Below are 15,119 nucleotides of genomic sequence, written 5' to 3' on the forward strand. Positions count from 1 at the left end.
TAAGTAAACCATTACATTAATTTCCAGTGTCCACTTCTTGAAAAATTTTATGCACATACCAGTAATACAAAAACACATTTTTACTTTTTTTGTGTTTGTTTTTATGGAAAATGGTAGCAGACTCTAGATGCTCTTCTGAAGCTTGTCTTAAAAATTTAACAATAAATATAGATATTTTCATATCAGTTCACAAAGAATATCCTCTTTTTAAAAAGCTGTATAGCATTGCATCGTATTTGTGTATCGTGATTTACTTTGCCAGTTCCATACTGATGCAGAATCATGTTGATTTTAGTCTTTTACTATTTCAAACAATTCTGAAATTAATAACCTTGTATTTCCTCCTTCACATATGTATAATTTTATCTGTAGGATAATTCCTAAATTTAGAATTGCTGTTTAAAAGGATATTCCAAGTTGCCCTTCACAGAGGTTGTATTAATTTACCTTCTCACCAGAAATATACTTTTCCACCCAGGTATACTTTTCCACTCCCCAGCTCAGTTTACTGCAGCCACACTCTCTTCAGTTAGGTCAGAATCCAGCCCTAGTTTGTGGAAGTTGCCTTCTTGCAAATTCTTAGTTCCTTCCGTGTTTACTCTTCCTCAATCCTAGAGGTAGTAAATGCTTCTTCCATTAGCAATTACTGTCTTCCGTAGAGTCCTTTTTTACTACTTTTAGTGGATGACTGTCTTCTACTAGTTGATAATTCTTTATACTAAATCTTCCCTGTTCAAATTACTAACATGGCTTCTGTCTCTTGACTGGACCCTGACCAATCCAGAATTGATACCTCAAGGAGCTCCCAAAAGATCTACCATCAAAGATGAGATTTGGAGATTGGTTTGGCTATACCCTTAGGCTTGAGCACAGTGTTGATTTCCTTGTAATGGGAAATGGTATAATATTAATTCATAGCATGAAGTGGCATCACAATTAATTGAGCTATCACCGGGGAAGATTATGATGCACTTACAACTGAAGGAGGTGCCTCAGATCTCCTCTTGAGGAAGGACTCAACAACATTGCCTCAGGTATATACTATAAATCCTCCTTCAAGGCTTCTACCTGGGTCCCATTGCTTGAATACCCTAGGGAAAAGGACACTGTAGGGAATACTAGTTTCTGGCTTTGAGTTGATACTAATTCCTGGGGGCTTAAAAGGCCACTGTGGTCCTATAGTCAAGGTGGAGGGTATGGTGGTCAGGTGATAGAAGGAGTCTTAGCTGAAGTTAGACTGATAGAGGGCACAGTTTGTTCGCAGATTTACTTAATCAGGTCATGATGCAGGTTGCATCTGCTGTTCCACATATAGCGTCTTTACTGGAGCAAAACAACATGGTCCACTGTATTGATGGCACTAAGTTGATTATATTTGATGAGCAGGGAGTAAGAAGAACCTTATTTGCCTTAGGAAAACATATACAAACCAGACAGTAGAAGCTAAACCCCATGAAGTTTCAGGGGCCTCCTACCTCAATGAACTGTCTGGGGTTTGGATCACGTCAAGATATCCCTTACAACGTGAAAGATGGATATGTGAATAAGAGTACACACCTCTAGGATTTTGGAGCACTTCTATGTCCTCTTCTGCAGATAACTGTTTTCTGTATGAGAAAACAGCTCTGGCTTGCTACTGGGCCTCGATAGAAATTGAATGCCTAATCACAGGGCATTAGATGACCATGTAGCCTAAGCTCACCATCATGAACTGGGTATCTTCTAACCAAATAGCCATAAGGTTTGGAGTGTGCAGCAGTAATGTATAATGAAGTGGAAATGGTATATGAGACCAGACTCAGGCATGTCTAGAAGATACAAGTAATTGGCATTTGCTCAGATTCCTTTGACACTGACTCATTCTGTACCAGAAATGCCAAATACATAATCAATATGAATAATGTTTCAAATTTTTAATCTCTTTAAAATATAATCAACTGTCTAAAGCATAACTTAATAATAACATTTAGGGGATTTATGACATACATAGAAGCAAATGTATGACAATAATAACTCAAAGGAAGGAACGAAGAAAACTGAAGTATATTGATGTAAGATTCTTACACTATACATGTACTGCATAGTATTATTTAAAGGTAGATGGTGATGTTAAATATATCTAGAGCAACCACTAAAAATAAACTGAAGGAGTGTAGCTGATACGACAGTGGTTGAGATAAAATAGAATCATTAAAAATATTCAACTAATCCAAAAGAAGGCAGGAAAGGAGAAAAAATGCTAAAGGATGGATGGTACAAATAGAGAATATAGGAAAAAAATGCATATATCAATAATATTATCAACACATCAATAATTATTTTAAATGAAAATGTTCTAAACATTTCAATTAAAATGCAGAGATTGTAATATGGGATATAAAAGCAAGAAACAACTATGCTATCTCTAAAAAACGCACTTTGAATATATAGTTACACATAGGTTAAAAGTAAAAGAATGGAAAATGATATACCATGCAAACACCAATAGAAAATGCTGTAGTGGCTGTATCAAAGTAGATAAGAGAACAAGGAATATTATCAGAGATAGGAGGGACATTTCTTAATGAAAAAGAAAGAGGTCATCAAGAGAACACAGTGATCTTAAATGTGCGTGCATGTATAAACAGAGGTTCAGAATACATGAAGCAAAACTGACAGAATAGAATGCAGAAAGAGAGAAATCTACAATTTTAGCCAGAAATGTCACCACTCTGGTCTCAATAACTGATAGAACAAAGGAACAAAACATCAGTGAGTTTATAGAATACTTGAACAGCCATCTTGACCTATTAGACATTTGTAGAATGCAGCACCTAAAAATAGTACAATAAATATGTTTCCAAGTGCGTATAGGGCATTCACCAAGATAGGCCATATTATAGGCAATAAAACAAGTTTCAATAGATTTAAAAATATTGAAATAATAGTATGCTCTTTAATCATAACAGATTTAACCAAAAACCAATCACATAAAGATATCTGGAAAACTGTCATATATCTGGAAATTAAACAACACACTTCTAAATAAACCTTGGGTGAAAGAAGAAATCATGGGGAGAATTAGAAAATATTTTGAGCTGGAAACACAGCCTATAAATATTTGTGGGATGTTGCTAACGGTACTTAGTGGATAATATATTGAGTTAATTTTTATATTAGAAAAGAAGATGAGTAAAATCAATGAAATCTTCTTATACCTGTAAGAAATATAAAAAAGAAGAGCAAATTAAACCCAAAACAAAGAAAGGAAATAACAAAGACTGGACATGGACATAGGTGAAATAAAATTCTGTAACATCTATTATCCACAAGGAAATAAGAACTTCTAAGTTTCAAAATATCTGTTTTAAAAAATAAGATAAATTTATTAATATCTCTGAAAAGTTTGATTCCTTTTTTTTTTTGCTCCTTGCCAGCCATGTAACCTGGGCAAGTTATTCAATCTATTTATTGCTTAGATTTCTCATTTGTACATGGGGGATAATAAATTTTAAGGCCATAGTGATTGAGAAGTAAATTAAATGAATATATGCAAAGATCATAGCACTCTAGAATTAAAATTTAGAAGCACAAACTTGTTTAATCCAGCCTGAATAAAATTAAAAAGCTAAAACAAGTAAAATGTTTTTAATGATAGGAATCTTGAGGTACTGAACTTTTTGGGCAGTTCTCTGAAAAGACAATTTACTAAGAAAATACACCAAAACTAGGTAATCAGATGGACCCTCTAGTTAAGGACAATTAGAAAAATGAATTAAAAAAATCTTGGGGCGGCCGGGTGGTGCAGCGGTTAAGTTCTCACGTTCTGCTTCTCTGCTGCCTGGGGTTCGCTGGTTCAGATCCTGGGTGCGGTCATGGCACCGCTTGGCACGCCATGCTGTGGTAGGCGTCCCACATATAAGTAGAGGAAGATGGGCACGGATGTTAGCTCAGGGCCAGGCTTCCTCAGCAAAAAGAAGAGGACTGGCAGCAGTTAGCTCAGGGCTGATCTTCCTCAAAAAAAAAAAAAAAAAGTCTGCTTGAATATAGAAGCACTAACAAGGCAGTAAAAATTTACCAAGCAAGATATGACTAGGGGAGAAAAGAGGCCCAAGGAGGTAAGCCTTGTGTGGTAGGCACAATAGTAACCCCCTAAAAATACCCATGTTCTAATTTCCAGAACCTATGAATATGTTATCTTACATGGTAAAAGACCTTTGCAGATATAATTAAGGATCTTGAGATGCCGAGATTATCCTGGTTGTCTGGGCAGACCTAATGTAATCACAAGGGTCTATAAGAGGGATGCGGAAAAGTCAGAGTCAGAGAAGGTGAGGGGATGATGGAAGCAGAGGTTGGAGTAATATAGGGCCATGAACCAAGGAACATGGGCAACCACTAAAGACTGGAAAGGCAAGGAAACAAATTCTTCTCTGTAGTTTCCAGAAGGAATGCAGCCCTGCCAACACCTTGATTTTAGGACTTTGACCTCCAGAATTGTAACATAATAAATGTGTGTATTTCAGCTACTAAGTTTGTCATAATTTGTTAGAGCATAATAGGAAATTCGTATAGATTTTGGTACCTGGAAGTAGGGTGCTGCTGTAACAAATACCTAAAAATGTGGAAGTGGCTTTGGAATTGGGTAATGGGAAGAGGCTGGAAGAATTCTGAGAAGCATGATAAAATGATCTTGGATTGCTTTGAATGGAATGATAGTAGAAATATGAATATTAAAGAATCTTCTGACAAGGGTTCAGAAGGAAGTAAAAAGCATGGTAGGAAAAACCTGTATCATTTTAGAGAATATCTAAATCATCGTAAACAGACTGTTGGTCAAAATATGGACACTAAAGGCACTGCTAGTGAGGGATCAGAAGAAAATGTGAAACATGTTATTGGGAACTGTAAGAAAGGGAATCCTTGTTATATAGTGGCAGAAAGCTTAGCTAAATTGTGTCTTATACAACTATGTGGAAAGTAGAATTTCTAAGGGATGTTCTTGGATGTTTGGATGAAGAGATTTACAAGCAAAGTGTTGAAGGTACACTTAGGTTTCTTCTTGTTACTTACGGTAAAATGTGAGAGAAAAAGATAAATTGAGGGAAGAACTCTTAAGCCAAAGGAACCAGGATGAGATGATTTGGAAAATATTCAGCCTTGAATATCCAGATTGAAAAAGACACTAAAATGGGGAGATTCACTGACAGGAAAGCATGCTCTGGAGAGAAAGCCAAGGTTGTGGCTGAACAGTCTTTTGCTAGTGCTGTGGAAGGATCCGAGTATTTAGGCACAGAGAGGGCTGTGACTGATGGATCCCTTCAGCCATCTCAGCAGAAGCCTAGAAAAGGGATGGAGTAATCTAGGAAATACAAGTGGAGCGAATCCCTGTGCCAGACACAGGAGACTCACAAGGTTCATGAGAATTTTACAACAATGCCAGCTTGGACTAAAAGGGACAGAGAGAAGGAGAAGTGAAAGAAAGCTGTGGATGCCAGAATTCTATAGGTAGGGACAGGCTGATAAAACTACCGAGCTGCAAGCACACGTTACCCTTCATGAAAAGGAAGGATTGACTCTGAGGGCGAGGGCGAAGCTGTGAGCCACAAAAGATTATTCTTGGGGCTTGAGACCTTGTGGAGGTTGCCTGACAGGACTTTGAAATTGCTTGGAATGAGTGACTCCCTTTCTTCTTCTGTTTTCTCCTTTTTTAAATGAGAATGTCTATGTTTGGTGTCCTATGATTGTGTCACATATTTTGGGGACTGATACTCATTTTCTAGTTTCATAGGCCCACAGGTAGAGAGGAATTTTGCCCCAGGTGAAATATATTCAGAATCTCATCCAACCTGATTTATATGATTTAGATGATGCAATTTGGGACTTTTGAGTTGATGAGATTTCACACTTTGAGTTGCTGCTGTAATGGGTTGAGACTTTTGGAGAGATGTTGGGATGGAGTGAGTGCATTTCGAATGTGGGATGGATGTGAATCTTTGGGGACCAGAGGGCTGACTGTGATAGAAACAGTAATGTATCTGCAAAGATGTCCAAGTCTTACTCCCTGGAACCTGTGAATGTGTTACCTACCATGGTAAAAGAGACTTTTCAGATGAGGTTAAGTTAAGGATCTTGGTATAGAGATGTTATCCTGGATTATTCAGATGGGCCCAATGTAATCACAAGGATCCTTATAAGAGGACCAGAAGAGTGTCAGTCAGAGAAGGCAATGTGAGAACAGAAACAGAGGGAGAGAAGGCAAGTAATGGTGGAAACAGAGGTTGGAATGATGCAGGGCCACAAGCCAAGGCATGGGGCCAGCTTTTAGGAGCTGGAAAAGGCAAGGACACACAATCCTGCCAACCATACAATTCCGGTAGTCATTGTGTCAATTGCTTGCCAGCTATATTAATTAATCCTCAAATTCAGTTGAAGTCCAACTGAATACTCTTAATTAAAGACTCAGCTGTAAAATAGCCTCCTAGTAATAAAGGATGGCCTCTTTGCTCTATGCCCTTTCTTTTTCTTCTTATACTTTCTAAAATATAGATGGAGTAACTGAATTTGCAGTAATCATTTTATGACCATGTTGTAGCAAAATTAGAAAATGTTCAAGAGAGTCCCAATGACTTGGGTACTGATGTTGTTGGGCCACTGAATCAATGCTTAAATAGCCTATTTCTGGACTTCTTCTTTATGAAGCAAATAAAAGTTTATTTTTAAAGGCAACATTGGGTTTGTTGATATTTGTGGTCAAATGCATTTCTACCTGATATTCTTATAAAACAGGCTGAAAAGTCAATGATAATAATTATGCTGAGAGAAAGCATAGTAAAAGTGGAATTCCTTCATTAAATGAGACAATCACATGTCACGTAGTAACAGTGCCATATGTGTACAAGAGAACCTAGAAACGTGTAGTAATATCTGTACAAACATGTATAGATATTTTGGTTTACACTTGTGTTAAACTACTGACTTGCAGAATATGAATTAACCCTTGCTTTGTGTGCCACAAATATATGTGGGGAAGAATTTGGCAACATTTAGTTATATTTATCTTTGAAAATTCAAGCAAAGGTAGAAGTGATGTTTCTTTGATTTAATTTTATGGGACGTGCAGACTTGAAAACTTGTGTTGGGATCAGCAATGCATAGCACCAACCCTATTCACAGCATGGAAGAGTGTTATGTAAATAAGAGAGAGTGCGCCTGAGTGGCAATCCATACTCTGCTTTGTTCATAGAAAATGGTTGATAATCAATAGTGTGCTTTCTGGTTTTAAATTGGATTTGCAATAGAAAGTATGATATATTCAAATTTCAGTCAGTGTATATGTGTATTTTATGTATGGAAAATGAAGAAATGTATGATGGATACAACTGTTTGATCACACTGAAGTAAGAATGTTGATGAGGGGACTGAAGATCATATGAGCTATTGAACTAAAGTATAAATTTAATGCCAGTAAAGTCCATTATGATTTCATGTGGTCTTTTCAGTTGTCATATCTTAGTATCTGGAGTGGTCTGAACTTATCACTTCCAAGCCAAAATACTATGTTTTTTAATGTTGAAGATATTTTCTCAGGATTTTTTAGGACAAACTACAATACAAATAGCTTGAGACTGACATTTGGAGTTTTTCCCAGCTCAATGTCTTTTTTAGTCTTTGGAGAAAGAAACTGATGATGTATTATTTAGCTAATATATAAACCACATCCAAATGCTGCAACAGAGCATGAAGAAATAATTTCCAGAACTGAAAAGAAGAGTGCATTAGAAATACAGTTACTGTTATCTTCCAAGTTGAAACATCTAACCTTCCAGCTTTTGGCTATGAAATGTTAGAAGTTATCGTCTATTAGAGTGCTGAAAGTAGTCTTCATGAGACATCTCTCCATAATTTCTGGGCCATTTGTATTTAATATGAATATCCAGACTTATCTGGCAGCCCCTAAACGGTGCCATTTACAATGATCTATGATTCTGAATTTAAAATTTCTAATTTAGTAGAAGCTAGCATGAGAAATCAATTGCAAATACAACCTGAATTAAGTTAAGCTATCCACCACTGAGTTGCTTAAAGATGCCTTGATGAAAGACCGCAAATAATATTATTCTTCTCATTGAAATAAAACTTATTTTATTGCTAACTTAAAAAATATGATGGCATTTTTTTAATCAAGAAAATTGATACATTTTAAAAAAAATTACCTAAAATTGGTGCTCTTCATGCACACTGATTTCCCATTAAGGAGCGTGTAGGTGCCAAACTTTAAGAAACGTTACTATTGAAGCTATGGACAAAGAATATCTTTCCTCTGGAGTGTTAAAGTCTTTGTTTGTTTAACTGCTCTTAGGTAATCACAAGTATCTTCAATTTAGGGAATCAGCATTTCCCCCATCATCTTCTTGGCCCTCCATCTATATGAAATACATATTGACATTCCATCACATAGAATCAGAGAAAGTTTTTATTCTGGTGCTTTCATTACTTGATGACTTGGTCTACAACCTTAATCTACTCAGGGGTGTCTATAAATCTGTCCAACTGAGCCTACTTTTATACTTCATTTTCTGATTGCCACCAACATGTGCCCCGTATACTTCTTAGAGGAGTATGGAAAATTCTAATTTATTGTGTTCACTAACTTTTGAATATAATGAGAAGTTAGATTATCTGTCTCAAAACAATGAAAATTGTGAAGACAAAATCGGTCTCTTCATGTTATCAGGCAATGGATTTGATGTGACTCACTAGTCTGATCTCTACAATAATCTACTTAAGGTAATATGAGTATCTGGGCTCTTTTCCTACACAGAATTTCAGAGAATACTTCAGACCTAGGCAATCCTAGTTTCCATACTATCGGTGTGTGTAAAGATTGAGTCTCTGAAATATTGTAATTATGAACATTATAATTTCATCATGATGATTCTACCAGTAGGCATAGAAAACTCCACCTTATTTATCAGACCTCTTTTGGATTTTGATTTTGCAAGATCTGGAGGTATATGCAGGAATTTATATAGGGAGGTATGTTCTTAATATATTTATACTTAGAATAAGATAGACTAAAAGCAGAGTGTGGAATCTAGTGGCCAGTGGGCTGAATTTAATCCATAAGTGGATTACGACCAATTCATAGTAATACAAATTTGAATTAGTTACCAACGTTTGTATCTTGTAGAATTTCATATACAAATCCAGATTTTCAGCTTTTCTTAAAAATGAAAAAAACCCCTAACCTAACAATAATCAGTTGGGGCTGATTAAATGCTGCCGCTGGGGGTGAGGGTGAGTGATCTCCAGTGCACCATTTTCCATTCAACAGTTACTTGCCCGCCTGGCCCCAGTAGGCATTTGAATTTTTCCTCCTTTTGAGTGTAATATCAATTAATCTAAACAGGTCCTTTAGCTTCATTTAAGATTTATAACATTAAGAGTATTTCATTTGGATGTGTTCAATTGTTTCTATATTATTCATTAGGTGTTTTTTTTTTTCCCTTTAAAAAGAGGAATTTGGATTTGCAAAGAGCAGGAAGAATACACTCATATTAAGTAACTCTATGGAGAAGTTCATGTTGCATTGCACAGTAATAAATGTTAATGAACTCTGAACATTTACATAGCACTAATTTACCAAAATAGGCCTTATAAATCTTGACTGCTACTAGATAATCCACCGTATAGGATATAGTAATTACAGGGAAACTGTGTAAGCTATTTGTGTATGTTTCCTCTTGGTGAAAAATCTTCTAGCACAAAACTCATATAATTCTTGGTCATTGTGGTGAGATTTTTCAGGAAAGTCACATTTGCTCATATTTACTCTAGCTCAGAACTTGGCAGTGTGGCTTCAGTTTTGCTACATTAAATTTTTGACTCAGTTGAATTACTAATACTAGTGTTGACATGAACTGTTATTTCAGCAGATATATTGAGGAATCTAAGTAGCTTTTTATCAGTTTTACTCAATGTCATGTTGGAATGGTTGGAACTGCATGAAACCCTTTACTTCAAAGCAGCAGTATATATAGTCAAACCTAGTAGCTTACATTTGAATTCTGCCTCTCCTGCTATACTTGCCTACATGGACAATAGTGTACAACCTAAGTGCTGTGTCTGAGGCCCAGTGACATTTGGAATGCTATTGATTAATACAAAGTTACTTTTCAAATCTTTTTTGTTCACTTACTTTTCCTTGCCATGTTTATTTGCTTTAGTTCTGTTTAAATTTAGTTCTTTAAAAAAGCACATACAGCAGGGTTGTTTGCTGAGATCTGAAGGAAAGAATGCATTATGCTCGCTAAATGAACCAAAATTTATGTTGCAATTATGAAAATGAACATAATAGACACATTTTCTTTTCTACCCTCTCAAGTCAAAGTTATATATTGCTCTGTCCAACCAGTCATTATGACTGAGTCACTTTAAGAGTTAACTATATCTGGGGTATACTTATTAAATATATTCAATTTTAAATGAAGAGGCTATTTTCTTTTATTAAGGAGATAGTGCCAAGTGTAATCATATAGCAAAAATTGTGTTGATATAAGCATACTGAAAATATTTTAAGTTGCAAACTTTCACTATAAGTTGCTTATAAATTTGTTTCTTCTTATTATAAGATGACAATATAAAAAGGATGTTGGGTATCATTTTATTTTTAGTGATTAGAATAAATATACATTTTCATTAGCTCTGGAAAATGGAATAGTCATAAGTTTTACCAAAATATTCAGTCTTGATATTAGCTGAAGAATATAGTAAATGACTTAAAAATTGTTAGGATAAAGTCTAAAGATTAGAATGATTCATAAATTCATATGGATCATTAAAAAAGATTAGTTATATTAAGAATATAGTATTAAAATTAATATAAAACTGAGAATCACATAAATATTACATAATATTCTTAGCTCTTTCTCTTCATTCTCTACCAATTCCTCTAGAAACCACATTTAGTTTCATGGCTTCAGGTATGACCTATATATTTTGATCATTTCCAAATACACAGGTCACTTCTAATGGATGTTTACATCCTGAACTCTCCACTGGGCTCTAGTCTCCCATGAATTACTGTCTATATGACATCTCTGCCTTGATGTTTTACAGGAACTACACAACTAACATTTCAAAATGGAACTTGCCTTTCTTTCAACCCTGCTCTAGCTTCTTCTATTTTCTCTGACAGTTGCTTACATTCGTTAGCCAGGACTGTGTCACATGGCCACCCCTATTTGGCTCATGGCTGTGGAAAGGGAGATTGGAAATTGGTAGTGTGCTAGCAACCAAGAATATCTGTATCAGCTACTTATAAGCTATGTTGCTTTTAAAAATAACAATTTCTTTGCGACAGTTTCCTTATCTGAGAATTGAAATAGTGCCCGAAAAATAGTATGTGCTTAGTAAATGTTGTCTGTTGTTTCCATCATCTACTGCTGCATAGCCAATAACCCTAAAATGTAGTGCCTTAAAACAACGAACATTTGTTACTTTTTATGATTACACTATTAGTGGCAGATAGGTTTGATTGCTAAAGTAGACTTAGTGCCCAAAATGACAATGCTTAAATCTATAGTTTATTACAGGAAAAGAATATAAATAGCCAGAGCATTAAAGTAAGGATATTCTTTGTAGTCAAAGGCTGCAAGGGGCCATAGCAGGACATGCTTTCTGTGTTGGATCAGGAAGCACTGACACATGCATGGATATCTCAGAACCTGGGAGCACAAAATGGAGCCTTGCCAGTGTTTCTTGTACTCTGCAGGTCACAGAGGCATAGTCCGTTGCATAACCAGCACCAATAGTAGAGCTGCAGGAGTTCCCCCGAGGCCAGGTGCAAATCATCAATCTTACTGTTATCAATGAACAATCCTAACAAGCTTATACAAACCACTCTGAAACTCAGAGGAGTCATAATTGAAAACAAGGCTATTAATCAGTAGTTTCCTACCTTGACCAGGGATAAGGGTTTACTGGGCTTGGTTGCATAGTTTTTCTGATCCATATGGTATCAGCTAGGGTCACTCATCTGGCTGCATTCCAGAATATCCAAGATGCTTTCATTCATATGTGTGACACCTCAGCTGGATTGGCTGTAATGGCTGGAAGCTGGTTGGGCCTCGCTTGCCTTCCAGGTAGTTGGGCTTGCACTGAGGCTCAGGGCTCTGAGAGTGCATGTCCTTCAGGCCTACGCTCAGAGGTGGCACTATGTCACTTCCACTGTATTCTCTTTGTCTAAACAAGCCCCAAGGCCAGCCCAGATTCAAAGAGAGGGAAATGGGCTCCACTTTCTGATGGGAAGTAAGGCGTGGGTTTATAGGGATAGGAGGAATTTTTGGTGGCCATCTTTATAGACATCTATCATGACTATTATTATTTTTGTTGTCATACTTATTGTATTATCATCACCACAACTACTCTTTAGTCAAAGAAAGCCAGAAAGCAGTATCTTGCCTGGACTTCTGAAATAGCTTTCTAACTATCTCCACTTCCAATCTTACTCTGTTCTTTAAGCTTCATAGGCAGTCAGATTTGTCTTCTTAAAATGTTATCTGGCAACAAAAAGACAAACAACCCAATTAAAAAATGAGCAAAAGATTTGAATAGACATTTCTCCAAAGAAGATATACAAATGCCCAATAAACACATGAAAAGATATCCAATATCATTAGTCATTAGGGAAATGCAAATCAAAATCACCACAAGATACACTTCACATCAACTAGGATGACTTTAATAAAAAAAGGAAAATAGCAAGTGTTGATGAAGATGAGAGAAATTGGAAGCCTTGTGCACTGCTGTGGGAATGTGAAGTGGTGTAGCCTCTAGGCAAAACAGTTTGGAGTTTCCTCAACAAGCTGAAGATAGTATTACCATGTGACCCAGCAGTTCTCCTAGATATAAACTCCTTCCTCAGGGCCTTTGCACATGCTTTTCACGCTTCCAGAAATGTTGTTCTGACCAATTTTCCCATGATCTTTGCATATGCTTTTCTATAATAGGAATGCTATTCCGTCCATTCTTCCCAAGATGAGTTCCTTCTCGTGTTTAGCTTTCAGCATAAATGGTCTTTCCTGTCTACCTTTCACTGTTACTTTCTATCCTGGTACTTTGTGTCCTTCATGGTACTAATTGTAATTTGTAATTAGTTTATTTATCTGGTGGCTGTTTGTCTCTGTCATGGGAATTTCACTTCATGAGGGCAGAGCTCTGTCTTGTATCCATCCAAGAACCCAGCACAAATCTGACACATATTAGGCAATTCAATAAATATTTGTAAAAAGAATGAATGGATAACCAAAGGAATTTTTTTATAAAATACGAAACAGGACATGTTACTATATAATAGGTAATGAAAATGTAATATTTTTTCAGTCAGTTTTGTCATGATCTCTGCAATATTTCACTTTTGTAACACTCCTTGTAAAAAGAAGAAGGGCTTTGTAATTAGTCAGACCTCAGTTTGATTTGTGCTCCTACTAGTTGTGTTAGAGGTAAAGTTACTTAATCTCTATGGATCTTATTTTCGCCATTGGGCAAACTTGAGAAATGTATATCTTGCAGGACTTTTAAGGATTAAAGATAACATAAGAATAGGATCAAATATAGTGCCTGCCAGACAGTGGTGCTCAGTAAATATAGGGAATTAATGTTTCTTCATTTTATTTGAAAGAAGCATCACGGATAAGGAGAATAAAAACATTGTCTAAGTAAGTGTTGATTGCAGAAGTGAGAGTTTTCTAGAATGAGTAAGAAAAGCCTCTAAACTAAAATAAAGCCTTTTTGTGGTACCTGGATGATGCTAATAAAAAAACTTTAAACATTTTCCCCCCTCTACAGCCTTTCTGCAATGTCATTGCATTATAGGTTGGATATATTAGGATATAGCTTTAGGATGAGGCCACTTAGTTAAAATTATACTGAAGAACAAGCAACAATTAAATTATATGTGGAACTAAAGTGTATAGAAACAAATGAAAGTCTTAAAATTAAACTTCTCTCTGTATCTTACCACACAAAACCTCATTTGGTAATCATTATAATTTCCTCAGTTTTAGTATTTTTTATTTTGAGTGCTATATTTGAATAATCAATTTAAGTCCAGGCATAGTTTCAGGTGCTATATGCATACAGTTGTGTTCTGTGCAAATATCAGATTGTGAAAAGTATCTTCTGTATTTGAAAGAGAGATGCAGAAAAGTGAAGAGTTATGGATGGTATTCATTAATCTTTATAGTCCCATCTATTCAATTAATATTGAACTATTATGTGTCAAAAGTGTGGCAAGGCTGACTTTTTCCTTCTCAAAATTACTTCCACCACAGCGCTTAGATTTTGCTGGTACCATTATTATATTTTCTACTACATTCCTAGCTTCATGAAATTCTTTATATTTGGTAGTTTTTGTAGAAAGGGATAGAAGGACTTCTGGTTGAACAAGGTAGATTGAACCCGTGCTTGTATCTTAGCTTCCTACCTCTATTAGTTTTCTAGGACTGTCATAACAAAGTACCACTGTCTAGGTGGCTGAAACAAGACACGTTTATTTTCTCCCAGTTCTGGAGGCCAGAAGCCCATGATCAAGGTTTTGGCAGTGATTTCTTCTGAGGTCTCTCTCCTTGGCTTGTAAATGGCTGTCTTCTTCCCATGTCTTCACATGGCCTTTCCTCTGTGCATGCTTATGTCTGTGTCCAAATTTCCTCTTCTCATAGAGACACCAGTCTGACTGAATTAGAGCCCAACCTGAAGGCCTCATTTTAATTTAATTATCTCTTTAAAGACCTTATCTCCAAGTATGGTTCCATTCTGAGGTACTGGGGGTTGGTACTTCAACATATGAATTTTGGGGGGACACAATTCAGCCCATAACACTCCCAAAGCCTCACTAAATAAGTAAAAGTATAAGAAAGGCACAATACTACAAATACAAAGACAATGGGAGAGGAATTGATAATAGATAAAAGATGTCTTCAGTTTTCAAAGATGGAAAACTGATGGGCCAATAGTAAATGTAAAAGCTGATGGGCAAATGTAAAATGGTAGAATGGAAAAAGCTTCTATGTAAATACCTTCAGAGAGGGATGCCAACCAGAAAGCCAGTGCACATTACTGGACCTTCAGAAAGCCCA

General features: G+C 36.1%; 1 protein-coding gene across 1 annotated transcript in view; it reads left to right on the plus strand.

Annotated features, from left to right (window-relative positions):
• Nucleotides 1–15,119, plus strand: part of STPG2 (sperm tail PG-rich repeat containing 2) — a 298,151-nt gene that overhangs the window by 104,403 nt on the left and 178,629 nt on the right. The window lies entirely within an intron of this gene.

This window comes from Equus quagga, chromosome 3 (genome assembly GCF_021613505.1).
Source record: "Equus quagga isolate Etosha38 chromosome 3, UCLA_HA_Equagga_1.0, whole genome shotgun sequence".
NCBI lineage: Eukaryota > Metazoa > Chordata > Mammalia > Perissodactyla > Equidae > Equus > Equus quagga.